The sequence below is a fragment of the Pecten maximus genome, chromosome 18, assembly GCF_902652985.1.
Source record: "Pecten maximus chromosome 18, xPecMax1.1, whole genome shotgun sequence".
Classification (NCBI taxonomy): Eukaryota; Metazoa; Mollusca; class Bivalvia; order Pectinida; family Pectinidae; genus Pecten; species Pecten maximus.
Genome location: NC_047032.1, coordinates 1,853,003 through 1,879,373, shown reverse-complemented (window position 1 = coordinate 1,879,373; position 26,371 = coordinate 1,853,003). Strand labels below are relative to the sequence as shown.

Below are 26,371 nucleotides of genomic sequence, written 5' to 3'. Positions count from 1 at the left end.
AATATTCACCCAATATTGGTAATACGGTTACTTTAGCTGAGTGTGCTAACGGGTTAGTCTCTCAATGACTTTTTATCAGGAAGTGTATGATAGATGTTCTTGATCATGGTACTGTAGTGTCTGTACAAAGACATGCATATTTTATACAAAAAAAAAAAAAAAAAAAATTCGTTTGATTTCATCAACCTGAATTCCCTATAGTATAAACGCAATTCTTAACAGAATTCAAGTTAAATTTACGCACAACCTGTATAAGCATATTTTCGGAATTTTTTGAAGTGCACGGAAACCAAACGCGTCAACTCAAAAGTAATTATCGGCGCGTGCCAATTAGAACGCCAGAAATCACAGACACCTGTGGTGTAAGAGACAGGTGTGACGAGCGTAATCTCACACCTGGCAATTGTTTCTCTGAGCATGTTTGTTTATTTATTAAAGTCTGTTGACTTGCGACACACGAATTGAAAGTAAAATTACAAGGATCTCAATCAATTCACGATTATTACACAATTACAAAAAGTTATACACTTAACCATTGCGAATTCATAGATTATATCTTTCTCAAGCATTTAATCGTCGATAATCCATGAGACCGTGACATGTAAAATAAGGGATAAAATCTGTATAATTATTTAGAAGTGTGTTGGAGGCTTCAACACGGGTTTTCATTCGGGAGAGATTTAGTCTATTGTAGATCATGATCTATACAATATATTACTCTCTGAATGAAGTATCCTTCATGACTAAAAGAGGGTTTTGTATAGAATACAACGCATAAGTTTACTGTATCTTTGTATTTCGTCTTTTCTCACAAACCAGAGTATCCAGAACTGTTGTATTTTTGTGGTATGCTTATTTGAATATTAATTTGCGAATAAAATAGCACATTATTTTATTAAAAGAAATATTGATGCCGTGTTCCTTTTATAGTAACGAGGAAGAAATGGTAAACACATAACTAATATACCTTTATTGGTGATTGACCGATTATTGGGTCGTGTATGGCATCTGTTTGCCCCTGGTATAATACATTATTCTTTGTTACCCAAGCGGTCATTTTGAGAGTCGATTTCACTAAAATCTTCTTTTTTTGAACGCTCAAACTGATATTGCTGGATTTCGACTTCTTGTCGCAATATTCGCCGAAATCATCAACCTCAAATCTCATGTCCAGATCGTATTCAGACATGCTGTGTTGTTTCTGTTCACACTGTCGTCTATACTGCTGGCCACCATTTCAGTTACTGTTAAACCTGTGGCGTCATAGACTTCAAAATCAGCGTGACTGACCGATACGCTGATTAGCAGTCGACCGACAGCGCTGTAATAAACAAATGAACTAACAACCGAAGGCAATCGTCATTTTAATGGCCACGTGTTTCATTGACAATCATTCATCCTTATGATATCAACCTAGGAGGTTCTTAAAAGTTTTTTTTTCTTTCTCAAATCAATCCACCGCAACTGTGGGACCTACATAAGTTGCGATGTCGTAGCTCAAGACGACGGGTGCATGCTTAGTGCAAGGATATAAGTACTTCAATGTAATTTGGCTATCTAGGATATGAATCATTTGATAAATCTTTCTGCCATTATCGCATCACAATGAATGGTACAATATATTAAAATTGCGAAATGCGCTGATGAATGATCTACACGTGACGTTATGGACACATTTACGTTTCTGGGCATGACGATATGACAACTGATTGTAGTTTTTTAATATATGCTGGAGTATTAATCACGTACCCGTCCTTCTAGTACATGTTTTGTTTTAAGTACAGCAATTTAAATATTGCTACAGAATGACAGTTTAGAACAAAAAAATACTGATAAACACATGGGACCAATTCAAATCCGATCACTCAAGCCTTTCCAATAGAAACAATATAGGTCAAATCATCTTACCTTAGTTGGTCACCGAACAATTCTTTGCTTGCAATAATTGATAAAAGTGGGTACCAATGATAATAAGCCTCTTGATTATCCCATTTTGATTGCGGACTCTGTCTTTCGTTGTAATTCATTGTGATTAGACGGTTCTTCTGGAGATCTTTTTTATTAACAGGTGACGGTGGGTCCACGCGAGATTTGTATACTGGTCATAGTATAAGTTGTTGAAATCGACAGGCGTTAAACAAGTGAATACATTTCTACGTCTATGGACCTGGTACAAATGATGGTGTTTACCTTTAAAGTTAAATGAATGTTAATAAAACCAAAAATATCAATTCCAGCGGTATTTACAAATCAGTGTCACTTCAGTTCATTTAATTTCGTAGACCTATCTGCCCACAAGTCGCTACCAGACATCTTGTGAAAACAGAAAGGTAAAAACTCATTGTTATCTTTCGTGGGATGATGAAAATGACTGACGTCGCCATTTTTTTGTACCCTATAATGGTAAGTAATAACATCATGAAATTACTAGAAAAGTTCCGTTGCGTTAATTATAATAGGTCGTTTATGTATACCCTGGTACCAGGGACCTATATATTTAGTATATAGAGAGATGGAGAGATCATTTTTAAACCAATGATAAAATTTAAGACGATGCATTTTGAAAATTAGAAAGAAAAAAAAAATGAAATCCACTAAAGCAGCCGACTATTTTTTAATGGCGGGAACCTTGCAATATAACGTGGACAACAGAATGCATGTGTTTGGATATCTGATTTCCTAGGTATGTCCGATAATTATTAAACCCGTATTCACTTAACAATGTGACGCTTAGTTAAGTATCAGACGACTTTTGACTAATTTGTGTGTAATCAACCCAGTTCTTGTGATCACTGCTTAATACGTAAATTTGTATGTAATTAATAACATGCATCTTTCAATGAGTCGTCGTTTCACGTAACGGTGTTACAAAGCCGATATCCGTGTTTAATTTCCGATCATAAATTTATTACATGTATTTGAGATTAATCAATTATCGTATCACGTAATGTATGATTGTGCATAAATTCTGTAACATTTAGGTCGTAGAGAAAAAGCAATGTACCGTTATAAAAACAAAAGCTACACATTGTAACACAGGTAAACACCCGGGGCTATGACCTGGCAGCGGTCGCTATGACTACGCACAGTGTCAAGCGATAGTTTGTACAGCTGTCGACACGGGTGACTTGGCCCGACATTTTTTTCTCCTCGTGGTGAAAAAATCGTCCGGATTATTGAGGGAAATTTACTAATGAAAAGTACGTTCCCTTCCCACTGGTGAGTACAAATAACGTTACGGAAATCCGTTCCCGTGCATTTCCGTCCGGGCTGTGAGTTTTCCGGACTATCGGCGTCCGGATTATCGCGGGTCCACTGTAATGTGATTTAAATCGTGTTTTTATTTTTTGACGAGTTTATGGTCACTGGTTACTTCGGTGAATCCAAATTTCAACAATCAAATTATTTTGTCACATGTAAACAGATTGCAATAATACTATCTTTGAAAATATGTCTGTCAACCCACCGTAATAGTTAATTTGGTAGACTTACGAATCTTGGTTCATAACGGACTATCACACGTTTATCAGTTAACTTGATTGACAGCTGACACTTTTATAAGACGAGTCCGTACCCGACCGAGCAAGATACGTGTGTAATAGGACTATAGCAGGGTTATACCAGGGACATAGATATAGAATACTTCTGGAGAAAACTTGCTAAAAACCGACTATACATTATTTGATACACAATTTATTTCAAATATTTAATGAGTGAATGAGGAATGTATTCCGCTTTTTACATAGTTAAAACGCTAAAAGAGAACAAACAAAAACAATAATCGTTTTGTTATTAAAACAAAAAATTTCTTGATAATAACTTATAACTCATCTTGAAAATCGAGTCGCCGCGGGTAAACTTTCAGACGCCTACTTTTACCAAAATCATCACATGTGATATAGGACCTATATACACTTTAGGTCCGACACCCATATGATCTACGAAATGACTTAACCCATGGATGTAATGAAGACAAACTATTGTTTTCACTTATTTGACCATCGACGTGCATATATCAGTTAATCACGTGTAATAACAGGTCTCTGGTTTGACGATCCTTCTGAAATGAATTGAGAACAAATATCGTAAGATATCCCATCCTCGCTGTCGCTGGCCGTATTTTTCAAGGACTAAATACCAAGTCCGTGGTTGGAGGCCTAGCAGTCGAATTGCTGTAATCTACAAATATCAAAAAACAAAATCTTGCCTTATAAACGTGACCGTTGTGTAAACTTCCTGAAGTTATTAAACAGCGCCGTCTATTGAAGGTGAAAGGTCATCAAAGACAACGCGGATAGTCCGTACATGCAGAAGTCATGCAAAACGGTAAAAACATATCTACAATGTATTGTCGTTTAAAATCGAATAATCCAGTAGAATCTATTACAGTTTCAGCAAAATATAAAGTCTAGCGCACACAACTCGGCCGAGATTCACGTGTCACACCTACGTAACAGTTTTGGTGCTCTCGATCTGCTATCAATACACAGACACATATGTCGAGATTTCTCCGTTGTAAGTGAAAACAAAAACCGTAATAAAACTTTGTGTGGGACATTTAATAATTCCAGTAAATACATCTCTCAGAAGATAGTCATACGGTTTTACAAGGTGATTTTAATTCACTTAGCAGCACATCTAGATACCTACCGATATGTACCCACAGCAAACGCAGCGCGGAATCGGGGACGACGTCCCCGGCTGTACATCAATGGATTTTGATTTCAACTAAAATAATAATGGATGGAAATGAAAACAAAACAGCCATAAATCAGTTGGTTCATGTACATTTAATAATTCCATGGTCGTCAAGAGCTATGGTTCAGCTAAACTTACAGTGTGTTCCCACGTGTCACACCTACGTAACAGTGGTGCTCTCGATCTGCTATCAATACACAGACACATATGTCGAGATCTCTCCGTTGGAAGTGAAAACAAACACCGTAATACAACTTTGTGTGTGACATTTTAATAATTCAGGTAAATACATCTCTCAGAAGATAGTCATATGGTTTTACAAGGTGATTTTAATTCACTTAGCAGCACATCTAGATACCTACCGATATGTACCCACAGCAAACGCAGCGCTGAATCGGGGACGACGTCCCCGGCTGTACATCAAAGGATTTTGATTTCAACTGTAAAAATAGTGGATGGAAATGAAAACAAAACAACCATAAATCAGTTGGTTCATATACATTTAATAATTCCATGGTCGTCAAGAGCTATGGTTCAGCTAAACTTACAGCGCGTTCACTGTATGAAGCCTTTACTTGCCATCGTCACGGGGCACGTTTGACACACAGGTGAACGCGCTCAGCCGTGACGAGGCCATCGGCAAGTATTCTGAAACAGATGAACGATTTATAGTTACTAGCGGTCTACTTTTACCAATTAAACCAAATTATATATAATTAGTGGTAATTACTAAATTGTACTGGAAAGAATAAACAGCTAGTGGTAAGAGTGATAAATCCGTGGAAAGACTATTAAAGCAGTGGTAATAGGAAACATTTTGCGGAAATATAAAAAATAAAGTGGAAACTACTAAAAATCTCCGGTAGGTTAAGCCAAAAGTGGTAGGAATTTCCACTTTGGCGAGCGAATTTCCACTTTTCTAATCCCTAGTGAGAGTGCAAAAAAAAAAAAAAAAAAATCAATGCCTAGTAAAGGAGAATGAGAGACCTGTTTTTATTCACAAAAGCATTCTCTATTCTCAACTGGCTTATAGTAAGACAATTCGGCAGTAATACTTAAGACCAATCCCTCGTTCATTTTAAGTAACAGCCCAACATAAACATTTTGTTGACAAATATTGTGAACACAGACCTTGGCGGCCTATTGATATGTTTGGTAATTCACAGATTTTTAGTGAGATGTACATTTGAGTTTGTGTGTGGTAATTGAAAATCATTCATCTGAAGGTTCGTACAGTTCCTGTAAAGTGTTATCCTACATTTGAGATTGAGCTGTACACAAAGCTGTTATTACACAACAGTTTCTCTTTGTGAACATGACATAACTGTCACATGTTTGCATGTTATTATCAAATCCTTGTACATCTTTATGTAGAAGTTTGACATGCAATACTTGCCTTTAATGTTTTTTTTGTGAAATATCGGAACACTGCGTTACATTTGGAAAGACTCCAGCTCTGAGGCTTGCTGTATACGGCTAGAGTATTGGTCCATATGTGTATGTCTGATAGAGGCATTTTTATAGTGTTATAAGAATATTCCATATCTTGTCAAGAATGTATTTAGAATATAGTTTTCATGTACTTGTCAAACAGGACCGATGGTAGAAAGTCCTGATTTATTATATACTCAGAGAAAAAACAAACCATCAATTAAATAAGTTATTAGAAAAAACAGTTTAATTTTATATTAAAACATATTACAAATCTTTTAACTCTATAAAAGCGTGATGGACTGAGAAAAAGAAAACCTACCCTATCACTGCCTTAACCTGTGTCCTAGTGACTGGGATATCGTTTGATCGTAAATAACTTATCAGTGATATTCAAGTCTCTGTTTCATACCTGTCCTTATGTGAATTAGGTAGATATGAATCGGCTTATACAGCTTTGTTATGGTGGAATCATGATATCTACTGGGAGAACAATGGATTGGTTTGGTTGCCATAGCGATAGCAGAAGAGGTCATCAAGTGTGTATATCTATTCCTAGAAGTAAAACATTGGAATGAATGGGAGTTGTGGATGGTGTGTTTTACTCGGTATATAATTGTCCCATTGATAGGATCGGATTTGAGGGGCTTACTGATCTGACAGGACTTCAGGAGGCTCATGGAACCACTGCTGATGTTACGAGTCTTGTATCTCAGCCATGATTTTGATTTAAGGAGGCTCGTACCACTATTGATATTCCGAGTCTTGTAACACAGCTGCGATTTTGATTTAAGGAGGCTTATCTAACATAAGAAGTGTTGTATCACAGCCCAGATTTTGATTTAAGGAGTCTCGTACCATTTATTTATTCAAGGAGATTTTTTAACACAGCTAGGATTTTGGTTCAAGGAAGCTGACGTACCATTACTGATAAAAGGAGAGCTCAGGGTCAGAAAGTCATTTCCCGTAATAGATTGATCAGGTTGTATGTCGAGTAGAAGTCAGTTTTGATATGTGTTCACAATGGAGCCCGTCAGTTTTGTATGGTTATGTGTAGTGTTAACTTTCCACATATCACTTTTGTAAAGTCTTCTGTGTTTTTCTTGAGATAATTACCTTTCAATGATTTTTAAAAGCAGTCCTTCAAGATCTTTCTTTTAATTGCTGAAAGGTTTAAAAGAATTTTTTTGAAATTTTTATTGCTGAGCTCATGAAAAATGACAGCAAGATATTGTTGTAAGACATTTTTACCTAGATTAAGTTTAGAATCAGAATGCCACAGTGTGTAAACTTATTGACCAGGTCAGAATCAGAATGACACAGTTTGTGTTTGTAATAGACTGTTCCTTACTGATTCATTATCATTGATTCACTAAACATTATAACTGTAATGTTTGTAAGAATGATTCCAATAATAAAATATCAAAAACAAAATTGACAAAAGTTTTTTGTTTCTTTTCTTAAAAGTTCAGATAAATTTCCGATAAGAAGTATGATTTGAGTCTCCATAGAAAGATATTGATTTTCTTTGCCACGATTCAGGTTTAGGGAATCCACAAGCTGATCATACAATTTTTACCCACGATTCCAGAGGTTTTACAGACCTGACTATAACTGTAGATCTCTACTAAAAGTAATCTTCAAGGTTTGGCAGAATTTTTCAGAACAAAAAAAATTTGCAACTTTCAAATATCTATTGATTTTTAGCTCACCTGCCTGAAGGGCAAGTGAGCTTATGCCGTGGTGCGGCGTCCGTCGTCCGTCCGGCCGTCTGGCGTCAACTTTTTCATTTAAATAACTTCTTCTCAATAACCAAGAGGCCCAGGGACTTGATATTGGACCTGTAGCATGCTGGGGTGAAGGGCTACCAAGTTTGTTCAAATAAATGACCTTGACCTTCATTCAAGGTCACATGGGTCAAATAGGCTATAATCTTCAAATGACTTCTTCTCAATAACCAAGAGGCCCAGGGACTTGATATTGGGCCTGTAGCATGCTTGGGTGAAGCCTACAAAGTTTGTTAAAAGAAATTACCTTGACCTTCATTCAAGGTCACATGGGTGAAATATTTTTAAATCTTGTGATAGCCAAGAGTCACCAAGACCCGATATAAGGCCAATAATATGCATTGAATAAATTGGTTATCTGCATAGTATCTGTAGAAATGACCTCAATCAACTGGAAGACTGTAAGGGATTCCTTTGATCATCCAGACTTTGAAATATATTGTACAATTGTAAAGCTACTAAAGAGATTTTGTATCACATAAACAGCTATATACAGATATAAAGAAAAGAATTTTAAAAATCCAATGACATTAGACAAACTGGACTCCTATAAATGAGATTTCAAGACCAGGATTGGCAATAAGTCTGGTAATACAGAGGTCGACACAGTATTACAATAAACCCACTCCGGTATTGTCTCATGTTACTTGGCTTATTGCACAACAAATATGTGACATTAACAGAGCTATGATACAGCATTAATGTTTTGGTGTTTTGACCAATTTTGTGATCTGTTTATTCATGTTTGTATGTAATTTGCTCTGTGAAATGGCTACAGACCACAGACAATGTGTTAGAATTTTTTTAATTACGAGAAAAGCAAATACCATTTTTTTTAATCAGCAGTATTGCTGGTCTCTCTGCCGCATCAGGTGAGCTGATGACATCACCAGACGTGCTCGTATGATGGAGTGATCCGTGCACCTGACATGCACATGCAAATATAGCACGGGTGATGTTATTTACTCACAGGCCACATGATCAGCTGATGATGTCGAATTGTTTTTAGGATCATAGTTACAAATCTCTTTGAACAGGTAATTCCCCAGGTAATTAAGGTGACTTATAATACAGTTCACCTGCAGATCTGTTAGGTACGGAGGCTGACACTATCCATATACCACAGTCTGTTAGGTACGGAGGCTGAAGCTATCCATATACCACAGTCTGTTAGGTACGGAGGCTGAAGCTATCCATATACCACAGTCTGTTAGGTACGGAGGCTGAAGCTATCCATATACCACAGTCTGTTAGGTACGGAGGCTGAAGCTATCTATATATACCACAGTCTGTTAGGTACGGAGGCTGACACTATCTATATACCACAGTCTGTTAGGTACGGAGGCTGAAGCTATCTATATACCACAGTCTGTTAGGTACGGAGACTGAAGCTCTCTATATACCACAGTCTGTTAGGTACGGAGGCTGAAGCTCTCTATATACCACAGTCTGTTAGGTACAGAGGCTGAAGCTATCTATATACCACAGTCTGTTAGGTACGGAGGCTGAAACTGTCTATATACCACAGTCTGTAAGGTACGGAGGCTGACACTATCCATATACCACAGTCTGTTAGGTACGGAGGCTGAAGCTATCTATATACCACAGTCTGTTAGGTACGAAGACTGACACTATCTATATACCACAGTCTGTTAGGTACGGAGACTGAAACTGTCTATATACCACAGTCTGTTAGGTACGGAGGCTGAAACTATCTATATACCACAGTCTGTTAGGTACGGAGGCTGACACTATCTATATACCACAGTCTGTACAATAGGTCAAGGCCATTGTTACCTATATCTGTACAATAGGTCAAGGTCATTTTACCATTTATCTAAATCTGTAGAATAGGTCAAGGTCATTGTTACCATTATCTGTACAATAGGTCAAGGTCATTGTTATCATTTATCTAAATCTGTACAATAGGTCAAGGTCATTTTACCATTTATCTAAATCTGTACAATAGGTCAAGGTCATTTTACCATTTATCTAAATCTGTACAATAGGTCAAGGTCATTGTTACTTTTTTTAAGCTATAAAAAGATAAAGTATTAAACCTTTCTAGTTGGATTGGGAAAAATCCCAGGCCTTAATAAGAACTAACAAACGAAGCCTTTGGTGATTAAAACTGATCGATGAGGTCAAAGTTACTGTAGTATATGTGGGTCATATCACTCATCATAGTTCTGTGTCGTTATAGGGTGTTAAACAAAATAGCATAGGAAGTATATATATTAGGGGGCTTATTACAGTGCTTACTATGGGCCTTCTTACAAAGCTGTTCACAGAGCTTATTATGGGGCTTGTTACAGGCTTTTTACATGGCTTCTTATCAGGCTTACTATGGGGCTTGCTACAGGGCTTACTTCAAGTTTGTTACAAGGCTTATTACAGAGCTTATTATGGGGCTTGTTTTGGTGTTCATGATGGACTTATTATGGGGCTTGTTTTGATGTTCATGACGGAGCTTATTATGGGGCTTGTTTTGGTGTTCATGACAGAGTTTATTATGAGGCTTGTTTTGGTGTTCATGATGGAGCTTATTATGGGACTTGTTTTGGTGTTCATGACGGAGCTTATTATGGGGCTTGTTTCGGTGTTCATGGCAGAGCTTATTATGAGGCTTGTTTTAGTGTTCATGATGGACTTATTATGAGGCTTGTTTTGGTGTTCATGACAGAGATTATTATGGGGCTTGTTTTGGTGTTCATGACAGAGTTTATTATGAGGCTTGTTTTGGTATTCATGATGGAGCTTATTATGGGGCTTATTTTGGTGTTCATGACGGAGCTTATTATGGGGCTTGTTTCGGTGTTCATGACAGAGCTTATTATGAGGCTTGTTTTAGTGTTCATGATGGAGCTTATTATGGGGCTTGTTACAGGGCTTAATTGCTACAGTTGTTTTGTAACAGGGCTTGTTAAGAGCTTGTTACTGGGCTTACTTCAGGACTTGCTACCTGATAAATACAGTATATTGTGTATTTATTGATTGCGATGCAGAGGGATGCAGGTTTATTTTTCAAGCATTGTGAAATGCACTCTTGATTTGACAAATGAGATGTGTATTTGATTTAAAATTCTCTTTGTATCAGGACTTTATATAATTACTCTCTTCATAGTGACTGGATTATAAAAGAGGTAATTCGTATTGGATGTCACTGCCAAGTAGATCCTGTCACTTTGTACAATTTTACATGTTTCTTTAGTGTGAAACACATCAGTTATTTGTATTAACTTGTTAAAAACACTTGTTTAAGTCATAAAGAAGTCCACTGAAGTTTTGTGATAGTTCAGTTACATCCAGATAGAAGTTACCGAGGTTAACTTTGATATGACCTAACAAGTGGTCAGAGGTCAGAGGTCAGAGGTCACAGTGGTAATCATGGGCTTCTTTCACCAAGGTGACTGAAGTTCAATTCCCCGACTGAAAGTTACCCAGGGCTTCTACTGTCAACAGGATAAGTTGGATTCCTTGACAGGTCACTATGTTGAAGTTTTTGATGGTTCAGTCTTTGTACCATACCTGTCAAGTCTCCAGCTTTGGGCTGGAGAAGTTTCAGTAATTAATGTGACCATCCCAGATACAAAGAGCAATTAATTGTTGTATTCCTACCTGGGATTTTGTTGTAAATGAAGTCTAACGTTTCCTGTATCTGATGTGTTTCATCCCTAGAATGGAGATAATTAATGATTAGGGTCATCATAAAGTGTTTCAGGAATAAAAATGATAAAATTTAGAATTTCCAAACTGAAGATTTCCAGCTTTGACCCCTGAAAGGGGTCAAAATTAATATCTGATCGATGATTATATGAGTGTATGTGCCTACAAGTAATAAAATTAATGCTGAAATGTACAGGAAAAAGGCGTGTCGTATACAAATACTGTATGTTTTTTCGGTAATTAGTGATATTTCGGGTCGAATTCAGAATTTTCAGGACTTAATACTCGAAGAACTTTGGTTTATCTTGAGAGTAAAACTGCCTTATTAATGTAAAGATTATAACTTTTACTTTTGGGAAAAAATACATATTTTCCAGTTAGTTTAATTTTGATGACCTTAACTGTATTGAAATGAAGGAATGCCCCTTTAACAAAGACTAGATGTTCCAAAGCTGGTTAGAATGTGTGACCAGTGTGTCAATCTCTGATATAGGTATGATAATATCAAACGTTCAGCCCATAGAAAGGTATCCTGCAATAGATATACCCTTGAGTGATTAGGAAAATAAGTCTTAATCAGCAGAAAAAAAAGAAAAAAAAATCTTGGACAAATGTATACCTTATGTAAATTTGTAATGAGAGGAAGGAGATGGGAAAGCCAAATTGTATTGTATGACAAATGTAGGTTAAAACAGGCTCTTTGTCGTTCATCTGTTTTATATTTTAAAGTAATTATCTTGGTGTATTATTAGATGTTATCACTGACCGAGTCCTGGACCCACTAGTGCTGTAGATAATTGTTCTGATCCCAGGCTTTCTACAATGACCTGGAATATCAAAACGCTGGCCTCATTCAGGGGAAACAACTCCAGTAATTTTTGTTATGTTAGATCAATATGCTAATGATCTCTTTGACCGAGATAATTCAGGGGAAGCAACTCTGACTCTGTTATCTGATGTATAGTGATCCTGTATGTAATTGTCCTTGTCTTCAAAATCTGATGTCAGTGTTTTTTTCAGGTTATTTTTTCAACAGCCTATGCCTTTTCAATTGGGAAAATAATTGCGGTGTTTGGTGAATTTGGGAAAATTGCAAATAATGACAAAATACTTAAATAAGTCAAAACACTTCATTTATTGGCTTTTCTAGTCTGCCTCTTGATATGAAGAGTCAGTAGCAAGCATCCTGGGTTATTACTTAGACTACAAAACAAAGGAAGTTTTCTTGTTTTCATCTTGGTGTTTGTCTACGGACTCTCTGATACGCTTGCCTGCATGTCATTTGTGGAAAGCGCAACAGTGATCAGGATTCGAGTTACCTCCCTAATACCGTTTATACGACTAATTGAGGCCAACTTGCCTATCGCGGAAGTAAATTTGTCAGTCTTCTGTTCACGTGTATGATGATCAACTATCGTACCATAATATTCAAAATCTGATGTGTCTTCTGTACAAAATATGATGTGTCTGCTCTCTGTACAAAATCTGATGTGTCTAATTGTTCAAAATCTGATGTGTCTAATTGTTCAAAATCTGTTTTGTCTTCTGTACAAAATCTGATGTGTCTAATTGTTCAAAATCTGATGTGTCTTATCTCAGTACAAAATCTGATGTGTCTAATTGTTCAAAATCTGATGTGTCTAATTGTTCAAAATCTGATGTGTCTAATTGTTCAAAATCTGTTTTGTCTTCTGTACAAAATCTGATGTGTCTTACCTCTGTACAAATTCTGATGTGTCTGATCTCTGTCTAAAATCTAATGTGTCTAATCTCTGTCTAAAATCTGATGTGTCTAATCTCTGTCTAAAATCTGATGTGTCTTAACTCTGTACAAAATGTGACCTTATTCATGGGGAAACTACTTCAACAAAAATATTAAGAAATAAAATGAATGAGGAATAATATTCCTCAGCACGAAGCCTGGTATTATAATAGTATTAACACAAACACTTTGTTAATGTATCAAAACATTATGTTATCAGTGAATCTGTAACATCTATTTTCAGTTTGTAAAACATTTCTGATTTGCGATCCGGTACCTCCATGGGTGTAGGTTAAACTGTTTCTGTAGGGCTTGCTGTATTTTGAGATAAATTTGTTGTACATGTTTGTAAACACAAAACTAGTTGATAACAGAGATTACTTACTCCACATCTGGTATACATACACATAGGGAAGAGGGAGGATTGATTCTCGTAACACGTAGGGAAGAGGGGGGATTGATTCTCATAACACGTAGGGAAGAGGGAGGATTGATTCTCATAACACGTAGGGACGAGGGAGGATTGATTCTCATAACACGTAGGGAAGAGGGGGGATTGATTCTCGTAACACGTAGGGACGAGGGGGGATTGATTCTCATAACACGTAGGGACAAGAGGGAGGATTGATTCTCATAACACGTAGGGAAGAGGGAGGATTGATTCTCGTAACACGTAGGGAAGAGGGAGGATTGATTCTCGTAACACGTAGGGACGAGGGAGGATTGATTCTCGTAACACGTAGGGAAGAGGGAGGATTGATTCTCATAACACGTAGGGACGAGGGAGGATTGATTCTCGTAACACGTATGGAAGAGGGAGGATTGAATCTCGTAACACGTAGGGAAGAGGGGGGATTGAATCTCGTAACACGTAGGGAAGAGGGGGGATTGATTCTCGTAACACGTAGGGACGAGGGGGGATTGATTCTCGTAACACGTAGGGACGAGAGGGGATTGATTCTCGTAACACGTAGGGACGAGGGAGGATTGATTCTCGTAACACGTAGGGACGAGAGGGGATTGATTCTCGTAACACGTAGGGACGAGGGAGGATTGATTCTCGTAACACGTAGGGACGAGGGGGGATTGATTCTCGTAACACGTAGGGACGAGGGGGGATTGATTCTCGTAACACGTAGGGACGAGGGAGGATTGATTCTCGTAACACGTAGGGACGAGAGGGGATTGATTCTCGTAACACGTAGGGACGAGGGAGGATTGATTCTCGTAACACGTAGGGACGAGGGGGGATTGATTCTCGTAACACGTAGGGACGAGGGAGGATTGATTCTCGTAACACGTAGGGACGAGAGGGGATTGATTCTCGTAACACGTAGGGACGAGGGAGGATTGATTCTCGTAACACGTAGGGACGAGGGAGGATTGATTCTCATAACACGTAGGGACGAGAGGGGATTGATTCTCGTAACACGTAGGGACGAGGGAGGATTGATTCTCGTAACACGTAGGGACGAGGGAGGATTGATTCTCGTAACACGTAGGGACGAGGGGGGATTGATTCTCGTAACACGTAGGGAAGAGGGAGGATTGATTCTCGTAACACGTAGGGACGAGGGAGGATTGATTCTCATAACACGTAGGGAAGAGGGGGGATTGATTCTCATAACACGTAGGGACGAGGGAGGATTGATTCTCATAACACGTAGGGAAGAGGGGGGATTGATTCTCATAACACGTAGGGACGAGGGAGGATTGATTCTCATAACACGTAGGGACGAGGGAGGATTGATTCTCATAACACGTAGGGACGAGGGAGGATTGATTCTCATAACACATAGGGAAGAGGGAGGATTGATTCTCATAACACGTAGGGAAGAGGGGGGATTGAATCTCGTAACACGTAGGGAAGAGGGGGGATTGATTCTCGTAACACGTAGGGACGAGGGGGGATTGATTCTCGTAACACGTAGGGACGAGAGGGGATTGATTCTCGTAACACGTAGGGACGAGGGAGGATTGATTCTCGTAACACGTAGGGACGAGAGGGGATTGATTCTCGTAACACGTAGGGACGAGGGAGGATTGATTCTCGTAACACGTAGGGACGAGGGGGGATTGATTCTCGTAACACGTAGGGACGAGGGGGGATTGATTCTCGTAACACGTAGGGACGAGGGAGGATTGATTCTCGTAACACGTAGGGACGAGAGGGGATTGATTCTCGTAACACGTAGGGACGAGGGAGGATTGATTCTCGTAACACGTAGGGACGAGGGGGGATTGATTCTCGTAACACGTAGGGACGAGGGAGGATTGATTCTCGTAACACGTAGGGACGAGAGGGGATTGATTCTCGTAACACGTAGGGACGAGGGAGGATTGATTCTCGTAACACGTAGGGACGAGGGAGGATTGATTCTCATAACACGTAGGGACGAGAGGGGATTGATTCTCATAACACGTAGGGACGAGGGAGGATTGATTCTCGTAACACGTAGGGACGAGGGAGGATTGATTCTCGTAACACGTAGGGACGAGGGGGGATTGATTCTCGTAACACGTAGGGAAGAGGGAGGATTGATTCTCGTAACACGTAGGGACGAGGGAGGATTGATTCTCATAACACGTAGGGAAGAGGGGGGATTGATTCTCATAACACGTAGGGACGAGGGAGGATTGATTCTCATAACACGTAGGGAAGAGGGGGGATTGATTCTCATAACACGTAGGGACGAGGGAGGATTGATTCTCATAACACGTAGGGACGAGGGAGGATTGATTCTCATAACACGTAGGGACGAGGGAGGATTGATTCTCATAACACATAGGGAAGAGGGAGGATTGATTCTCATAACACGTAGGGAATAGGGGGGATTGATTCTCATAACACGTAGGGAAGAGGGGGGATTGATTCTCATAACACGTAGGGACGAGGGAGGATTGATTCTCATAACACGTAGGGAAGAGAGGGGATTGATTCTCATAACACATAGGGACGAGGGAGGATTGATTCTCATAACACATAGGGAAGAGGGAGGATTGATTCTCATAACACGTAGGGAAGAGGGGGGATTGATTCTCATAACACATAGGGAAGAGAGGGGATTGATTCTCATAACACGTAGGGAAGAGGGAGGATTGATTCTCATAACACGTAGGGAAGAGGGAGGATTGATTCTCATAACACGTAGGGAAGAGAGGGGATTGATTCTCATAACACGTAGGGAAGAGGGAGGATTGATTCTCATAACACGTAGGGAAGAGGGAGGATTGATTCTCATAACACGTAGGGAAGAGGGAGGATTGATTCTCATAACAGGTAGGGAAGAGGGAGGATTGATTCTCATAACACGTAGGGAAGAGGGAGGATTGATTCTCATAACACATAGGGAAGAGGGGGGATTGATTCTCATAACACATAGGGACAAGAGGGAGGATTGATTCTCATAACACGTAGGGAAGAGGGAGGATTGATTCTCATAACACGTAGGGAAGAGGGAGGATTGATTCTCATAACACGTAGGGAAGAGGGAGGATTGATTCTCATAACACGTAGGGAAGAGGGAGGATTGATTCTCATAACAGGTAGGGAAGAGGGAGGATTGATTCTCATAACAGGTAGGGAAGAGGGAGGATTGATTCTCATAACACATAGGGAAGAGGGGGGATTGATTCTCATAACACATAGGGACAAGAGGGAGGATTGATTCTCATAACACGTAGGGACGAGGGAGGATTGATTCTCATAACAGGTAGGGAAGAGGGAGGATTGATTCTCATAACAGGTAGGGAAGAGGGAGGATTGATTCTCATAACAGGTAGGGAAGAGGGAGGATTGATTCTCATAACACATAGGGAAGAGGGAGGATTGATTCTCGTAACACGTAGGGACGAGGGAGGATTGATTCTCATAACAGGTAGGGAAGAGGGAGGATTGATTCTCGTAACACGTAGGGACAAGAGGGGATCGATTCTCGTAACACGTAGGGACAAGAGGGGATCGATTCTCGTAACACGTAGGGACAAGAGGGGATCGATTCTCATAACACGTAGGGACGAGAGGGGATTGATTCTCATAACACGTAGGGACGAGGGAGGATTGATTCTTATAACACGTAGGGAAGAGGGAGGATTGATTCTCATAACACGTAGGGACGAGGGAGGATTGATTCTCGTAACACGTAGGGACGAGGGAGGATTGATTCTCATAACACGTAGGGAAGAGGGAGGATTGATTCTCGTAACACGTAGGGAAGAGGGAGGATTGATTCTCATAACACGTAGGGAAGAGGGAGGATTGATTCTCGTAACACGTAGGGAAGAGGGAGGATTGATTCTCGTAACACGTAGGGACGAGAGGGGATTGATTCTCGTAACACGTAGGGAAGAGGGAGGATTGATTCTCATAACACATAGGGAAGAGGGAGGATTGATTCTCGTAACACGTAGGGAAGAGGGAGGATTGATTCTCGTAACACGTAGGGACGAGGGAGGATTGATTCTCATAACAGGTAGGGAAGAGGGAGGATTGATTCTCGTAACACGTAGGGACAAGAGGGGATCGATTCTCGTAACACGTAGGGACAAGAGGGGATCGATTCTCGTAACACGTAGGGACAAGAGGGGATCGATTCTCATAACACGTAGGGACGAGAGGGGATTGATTCTCATAACACGTAGGGACGAGGGAGGATTGATTCTTATAACACGTAGGGAAGAGGGAGGATTGATTCTCATAACACGTAGGGACGAGGGAGGATTGATTCTCGTAACACGTAGGGAAGAGGGAGGATTGATTCTCATAACACGTAGGGAAGAGGGAGGATTGATTCTCGTAACACGTAGGGAAGAGGGAGGATTGATTCTCATAACACATAGGGAAGAGGGAGGATTGATTCTCGTAACACGTAGGGAAGAGGGAGGATTGATTCTCGTAACACGTAGGGAAGAGGGAGGATTGATTCTCGTAACACGTAGGGACGAGAGGGGATTGATTCTCGTAACACGTAGGGAAGAGGGAGGATTGATTCTCATAACACATAGGGAAGAGGGAGGATTGATTCTCGTAACACGTAGGGAAGAGGGAGGATTGATTCTCGTAACACGTAGGGAAGAGGGAGGATTGATTCTCGTAACACGTAGGGACGAGAGGGGATTGATTCTCGTAACACGTAGGGAAGAGGGAGGATTGATTCTCATAACACATAGGGAAGAGAGGGGATTGATTCTCATAACACGTAGGGACGAGAGGGGATTGATTCTCGTAACACGTAGGGACGAGAGGGGATTGATTCTCGTAACACGTAGGGAAGAGGGGGGATTGATTCTCATAACACGTAGGGAAGAGGGAGGATTGATTCTCGTAACACGTAGGGATGAGAGGGGATTGATTCTCGTATTGTCTTATGGTAAATATCCTTAAGATTGATTTTGTTATCGTCCTATGGTAAATATCCTTTAGATTGATTCTCGTATCGTCCTATGGTAAATATCCTTTAGATTGATTCTGGTATCGTCCTATGGTAAATATCCTTTAGATTGATTTTCTTATCGTCCTATGGTAAATATCCTTAAGATTGATTCTCGTATTGTCCTATGGTAAATATCCTTAAGATTGATTCTCGTATAGTCCTATGGTAAATATCCTTAAGATTGATTCTCGTATTGTCTTATGGTAAATATCCTTAAGATTGATTCTCGTATTGTCCTATGGTAAATATCCTTAAGATTGATTCTCGTATCGTCCTATGGTAAATATCCTAAGATTGATTCTCGTATCGTCTTATGGTAAATATCCTTTAGATTGATTCTCGTATCGTCCTATGGTAAATATCCTTAAGATTGATTTTCTTATTGTCTATGGTAAATATCCTTAAGATTGATTCTCGTATCGTCCTATGGTAAATATCCTTAAGATTGATTTTCTTATCGTCCTATGGTAAATATCCTTAAGATTGATTCTCGTATCGTCCTTTGGTAAATATCCTTTAGATTGATTCTGGTATCGTCCTATGGTAAATATCCTTTAGATTGATTCTCGTATTGTCCTATGGTAAATATCCTTAAGATTGATTCTCGTATCGTCCTATGGTAAATATCCTTAAGATTGATTCTCGTATTGTCTTATGGTAAATATCCTTAAGATTGATTCTCGTATCGTCCTATGGTAAATATCCTTAAGATTGATTTTCTTATCATCCTATGGTAAATATCCTTAAGATTGATTCTCGTATCGTCCTATGGTAAATATCCTTAAGATTGATTTTCTTATCATCCTATGGTAAATATCCTTAAGATTGATTCTCGTATCGTCCTATGGTAAATATCCTTAAGATTGATTCTCGTATCGTCCTATGGTAAATATCCTTAAGATTGATTTTCTTATCATCCTATGGTAAATATCCTTAAGATTGATTCTCGTATCGTCCTATGGTAAATATCCTTAAGATTGATTTTCTTATCGTCCTATGGTAAATATCCTTAATATTGATTCTCTTTTTTGTAATATGGTAAAACATCTTCAGTAAATGATGGCCTGTTTTGCAATATTGTAAATATACTAACGATGTTCATATACCTGACATGAAACCATTTGGTCCTATTTCCTTTGCAACATGGTGTAAATTCCCTAGAGAATTTATGCTATAAATAATGTCATAAATAGAATATAGAGAATATGTGATGTCGTTTATTGAATATCAATAATAAATCCGTTTTTATAATCTATACACTCATGTTACTTGTGTTATAAAATACTGTGTGTATGGTAATATTGTCATGTCTATTGTAGGATATGTTGGTCCAGTGACTTGATAGTCTTATACTTCAACAATATATATGTAACAATTGAAGACAGTAAGATAAATTTGAACCAATAACTTCAAGTTAAAAGCCAGGGAGGTATCTAATTCTCTCTGTCTTAACTAACAGATTAATATAAACTTTTATAAACTATTTCTGGCGTTCATTCAAATATGTAAAAAAAAAATCCATTAATAACTATTTAATTGTTTAACACTTTTGATCAAAATTTAACACTAGAAAGGGGAAAAATCATTGAGTTAAAGCAATATTATTTGGAGGTTTTACCACTCGAGAAGTGAGATTATTGTATTTGGAGGTTTTACTCAAGAAGTGAGGCAATTTTCATTTTGGTTTAAGTCGTAGGAAGGGAGATAATTATAACTCAAGAAGTGAGACAAATTTCATTTGGGTTTAAGCACTGAGAAGGTAGATAATTTCATTGAGAGGTTTCAACTCAAGAAGTGAGACAATTTTCATTTGGGTTTAAGCACTTAGAAGGAATATAATTTTATCGGGAGGTTTTAAGTCTATAGGGGAAACCATTAAACAGAACTTCATCGGGGACAATCATGGCAACACACACCAAGATATAGAGAAAGATTGATTCCTCATTTGTTTTGTGAGGAAATGTAAAAGTTTCCTCTGTGGCAGGTCAATTCACACATGACGCATGAGGCTGTTTCCTGTGTTGTACTGTCGGTGGAGGGACAATTACAGATCTTGTCTACAAAACATAGCTGTACATCACTAGGACCATGTCTACACAATGAGACATGGATGTAAAGTCTTGAAGCTTCATACCATTGTGGCTGTATGTCACAAGAACAGCAGCCCTCTTTATACAATAAGTCATTTGCTGTTAGGTCAAGATTGTCAAAGTGTTGAAGCCTTGTGCTTTGTTAGGTCAAGATTGCCAATGTGTTGAAGCCTTGTGCTTTGTCAGGTCAAGTCTGTCAAAGTGTTGAAGCCTTGTGCTTTGTCATGTCAACATTGTTGAAGTCTTGAAGCCTTGTGCTTTGTCAGGTCAACATTGTCAAAGTGTTTAAGCCTTTTGCTTTGTCATGTCAACATTGTTGAAGTCGTTAAGCCTTGTGCTTTGTCAGGTCAACATTGTCAAAGTGTTTAAGCCTTTTGCTTTGTCATGTCAACATTGTCAGAGTCTTGAAGCCTTGTGCTATTTCAGGTCAACTTTGTCAACATTCTGTTCAGACAATCCTTAATTGGCATGTTGTGGTATTTCCCTTGTGACTTGCAGATCTTATTGCTGTGGATTCCCTTGTGACTACGTAAGTAATAGGATTGGCTATATGTGGTGAACCCCTTGGACCACAGTAAGTAATAGGATTGGCTAATATGTGGTGTAACCCTTTTGACCACAGTAAGTAATAGGATTGGCTAATATGTGGTGTAACCCTTGTGACCACAGTAAGTAATAGGATTGGCTAATATATGGTGTAACCCTTGTGACTACAGTAAGTAATAGGATTGGCTAATATGTGGTGTAACCCTTGTGACTACAGTAAGTAATAGGATTGGCTAATATGTGGTATTTCCCTTGTGACTACAGTAAGTAATAGGATTGGCTAATATGTGGTGTAAAATTTCAGTTACAAGGTCCTACAGCTTTTGTATAGTTCACGAAAATATCCTGAAGATTTTCAAAGTTACATTTTGAGCAGGTTCATTAAGCTATAAATCCATCATACTTCAAGCAATAACTTGCTTAGTTTGCCATGAATACATTTATTCTGATCGTATTTGGGCCAAGCATCCTGAATTCCCTTATGAATTTGCAGCATGATCACAGCATAGATGCAGTATGAATGCAGCATGGAATTGCAGCATGAATGAAGCATGACTGCAGCATGGTGCCTAATTTACCTCACTATATATTCTTACTAGTTAAAGCATGATTGCAGCATGTTTCAATTATGCAAATTATGCTGGGATCATGCTGCATTTATGCTTTAAGGAAGCATGGCCGCAGCATGATCCCAGCATGGTCTGTGAAGCATGATCCCAGCATGGTCTGCAGCATGATCCCAGCATGGTCTGCAGCATGATGCCAGCATGGTCTGCAGCATGATCCCAGCATGGTCTGCAGCATGATCCCAGCATGGTCTGCAGCATGATGCCAGCATGGTCTGCAGCATGATCCCAGCATGTTTCAATTATGCAAATTATGCTGGGATCATGCTTCAATCATGCTTCATGGCAGCATGGTTTACAAAATCAATGAAAATCATGCAATAAAAACTTGAAGAATAATTTTGTATTACATTTTATTTGGTAATTAACATGGTATAAAACTTTTCATACAGGCTGTTTTTTCTAGTTCAAACATTTAAAACTTATCAATGAAATGAGAATGTGACAAAACAAATTTTAATTCTAATTTACCCATGGTACTTATTTTATTTGCCTCTTATATTCTTTTTCTCAAAACTTCCATCACATACACAACACAGCTATCTTTTTCTAGTACAATTTTCAAATACAACTAATATCAATTCATCCTAGCTAGAAGTGGTTTGTTTCAACAAAAATAGTCAGCAAGATATACAAGTTCAATGTCAGTACATACTACAGTATGTATTTATAATTTTGTTTTTTTTCTAAAATAGTAGGAAAATAGTACAAAATAATATTTTCCAGCAGAGTTATAGTAGGATATGTATACATTTTGTCACCGACGCACAAGACTGATTTCAGACAGTATATGTAGTTTCCTCGAAGTAGCCCAGATGTACTGGAAACTGTTTTCATGTGTGTCCGTGAACTTAAAATAAACAAAAACAAGCAACAGTCGAAGACTTCTTCTATCGAATTTAACATTATTTCTAATAATTTTGGAATCAATTCTAAATACTGACTAAATGAAATGTTGATTGACAATTTGAACAATGGTGTGTTGTTTGATGTAGCACGTACTGTAGTGATATATCTCTGTCACTGTCCCTGGGGATTTCAATACAACCAAGCTTGAGACGACTATATTATATTTTTTGCTAGTACAACAAATAACTAACAAGGATTTTTAGATTATATACATGATTTTTTTTGTATATATATTAATGTTTACACTTTTATTATGAAAGGAAATGTTGTATACCTCGACAGATAACATATCTCGAATAATCTTAATTAATGTGAAACATAAACTTCTTAATTTCTCTTCATTCCTTTCTGCTTTGTGTTAAGTCAATGCCATCAATTTGGACCACAATGCATGCGGTGTTCCTCATTCCAGAATGTACTGCATGAAGACTCAGTCTCTGTTGGAAGAAAGAAATACTTTTAGAATATTCTTTTATTTCAAAATTAGAATAATTGTCAAGTTTTTGAAGATAATGTATGTATTAAACTTATGTACTTTTCGTGATCACTTTGCTATCATTTTCATTATGCTTGCTTTGGAAGCCTTTTTATCAAGAAAATTTAAGCCAGCCACGTACACAAAGCTACAAAATAAAACTTGCCAGGATGACTTAATTATTAATTAAATCAAGCTACTCCCGAATTCTCCATCAGTTCATATCAATGTGAAACTGCAATATACTATACATAAAACAATGTTACTTACTTATAATTCATCTTAATTCACCTATTTCATTTAATCGTTTCAATTTGATGCAATAATCTGCAAACATCGATCCTCAAAAGAATGTGGAGGTAAAGATCTTTCACGAAAGGTTTCATTATCCAAAACACAAATTTTCCTTACCATTGTTTGTGAATACGTATGTACGTCATAATCATAACAAGGGTTGTGTGAGTGGGGAAAAAATGCAATTTAAGTCGGGCCGAAGATCGTTAATAATAAATAAATAAAATTAAAAACTTACGATTGTAACACATGGATCGGTACTGCGTTTCCTTCGGCCGTGTAATCTGTGATAAATTAATCATCAAAACCCTGAAAAATAAATAATTAGGTATTATTGATATGAATAGATCTATATCAAATTCATCGTCGTATAATGTGAAACGATGTCAGAACGTGAAGAAGATTATATAATTAAAACTTACCCTGTCTCGTAACGATGTTTGTCGGTAAAAATATGCATCGGTCGTCAAAAACAACGAGAAAGCTGATATTCATTCGTCGGTAACTTGAAGTAAGTCGATCTTCTTCAGTAAGACGGGAAACAAACTTCGTTTTTAGGCTATCGTCGTGTTTGCTTATACTTTTCTTCTGGAAATAAACATCCGGTGAATTCAAACATGGCTATCAGACTTCCCGCTAAACTCGTGTGTGTTGCATCATGGGATAAATATTTTACTGCCAGAGATTAACACGATTCATTTTTACTTGTGCGTGTTTTTTATTCTAAATCATAAACTTCTATTGTACTTTTAAGATAAATATTACAGTATTTAATACTTGCATCGTGCACATTTAGATCGCACGAGCTCGAGGAGCACTCTCGTCACATCTCGGGAGCAAGGTAAACAAACGAGGTCATAGGTGAACCGAACGATAAACATGTAATCTGACCAGAGGTTTTGGCCTCGTCTGTCATACGCCTATTGTTTAATATGGATGTATTTTCAGACGAGGAACCGACCAATGCACGTTTTCTTTTTATGTTCACGATTTCAAATAATTCAGATTAAAGTACGGGAATATATCGTCTGTTGTTAGTAAACTCATGTCGAGGTCGAGATCATCACAGCGCTTAACTTCAATATACGTTTTACAAGGAAGCGTCCGAGTGACAACATAAGTTCGACACATGTTTATTGGAGTTTATAGCGATGAATGTTGTGTCAAACACGACGTGATTTCGTATGCTATTATCAGATGTAATCTTAACGCCGCATATATCCAGAAAGTATGCGATACAAAGACAAAGAGCAGGTGATTTTAATCTTATTTGATTGAATTAAAAGCGATATTCCAAGCACATGTGTAACTGTTGGTAGAGTGACCCCGATTTTGTTTTGGCGAACATGTTACATATGGCAACCTGTAGTAAGCTGGTGCATGGTAAATGGCAACGTCTTGGTTTATGTCAGTGTTTGGATAAAGTGACTGATTCTATCTCCGATAAAAAGTGTATAATCGAAGCAAAAGTCAATATACTGGTTCTTCAAAAAACGATCTAAACTCTGAAAATTTGAATGAAATTTTTATAGGGATGAGTTTTAAGTCGTCACACGAATGTACTAACTTGCAACATTCATCAATGATTAAGTTAATTCCTTCTGAGATAGAACTACAAGTGAAAGCTGACAAAATATCACATTTAAAAGCTGTGAACCGTTATACTAACAAAGAACATACTTATAAACGAAATACTTAATTAAAATAATTGTTATTGAATTTTAAATAAATATGTGTGGTACTGATCAAGTATAAAAAGGAAATTCTGCAACACAAACATGTTTTTAAAAATTATTTTGTTATCACCATTGATACCTGGAAATTTTCTATATTTTATTTAAAATTAAAAAAAAAAAGATACTAAAATATCTAATACCAACTTTTGTTAATTTTCTGTATCTTATTTTATTAATTAATAATTGTTTAGGTTAATCTTGGTACCTGGGAAATTTGGTCCTAGATTTTGGATCCTCGCTTGGACCTACATTTCACCCACAGAAATTTTGTGATGTCCGAACAAAGGAATGCCCTTTTAAGCTAATACAGAATGGCCAAGCATATACACATTTCAACTTAAACAATTCATGTTACATGAAAGAATGGTGCAGTTCATTAAATTAACTAAGTTAATACAGCATAATTGCAGCATGGTACAGTTTGTATATAAAATGGCAAAGTTAATACAGCATGGTTGCAGCATGGTACAGATCCTATCTAAAATGCCAAAGTTATTGCAGCATGGTTGCAGCATGATGCATTTCATATGATAAATTTACTAAGTCCACACAGCATGATTGCAGCATGATTTAATTCGATATCCAAACTGGCAAAGTTATTGCAGCATGGTTGCAGCATGGTACATATCCTGTCTAAATGACAAAGTTATTGCAGCATGATAGAGTTCAGATATTCAATTACCTCAATTTTAAAGCATGGTTGCAGTACATGCTGTACAGAAGCATGGTACCATGCTGCTATGCAGCACATGCTGCAATCATGCTGTGAAACTAGCAGCATGATGCCAGCATAAAAGCAGCATGATTGCAGCATATGCTGCATTGCAGTCCATGCTGCAAATTGATAAGGGTTATGATTTACATTGGTTCCTGTGGAGGAAATGTGGGCCGTGCGAGATGATATCGGAGACTCTGCTTG

At 38.1% G+C, this 26,371-nt stretch overlaps 1 protein-coding gene and 1 long non-coding RNA gene across 2 annotated transcripts in view; one reads left to right on the top strand and one right to left on the bottom strand.

Moving 5' to 3' along the window:
* LOC117317035 (kinesin-like protein KIF13B) overlaps positions 1-26,371 on the top strand; it is a 416,447-nt gene that overhangs the window by 96,806 nt on the left and 293,270 nt on the right. The gene's annotated exons all lie outside the window — the stretch shown is intronic.
* On the bottom strand, positions 22,717-24,455 carry LOC117317039. Its single transcript, XR_004530082.1, has 3 exons — positions 24,139-24,455; positions 23,955-24,025; positions 22,717-23,384 (listed from the first exon to the last, which is right to left on the bottom strand). It is a non-coding gene; the product is annotated as an uncharacterized LOC117317039 (long non-coding RNA).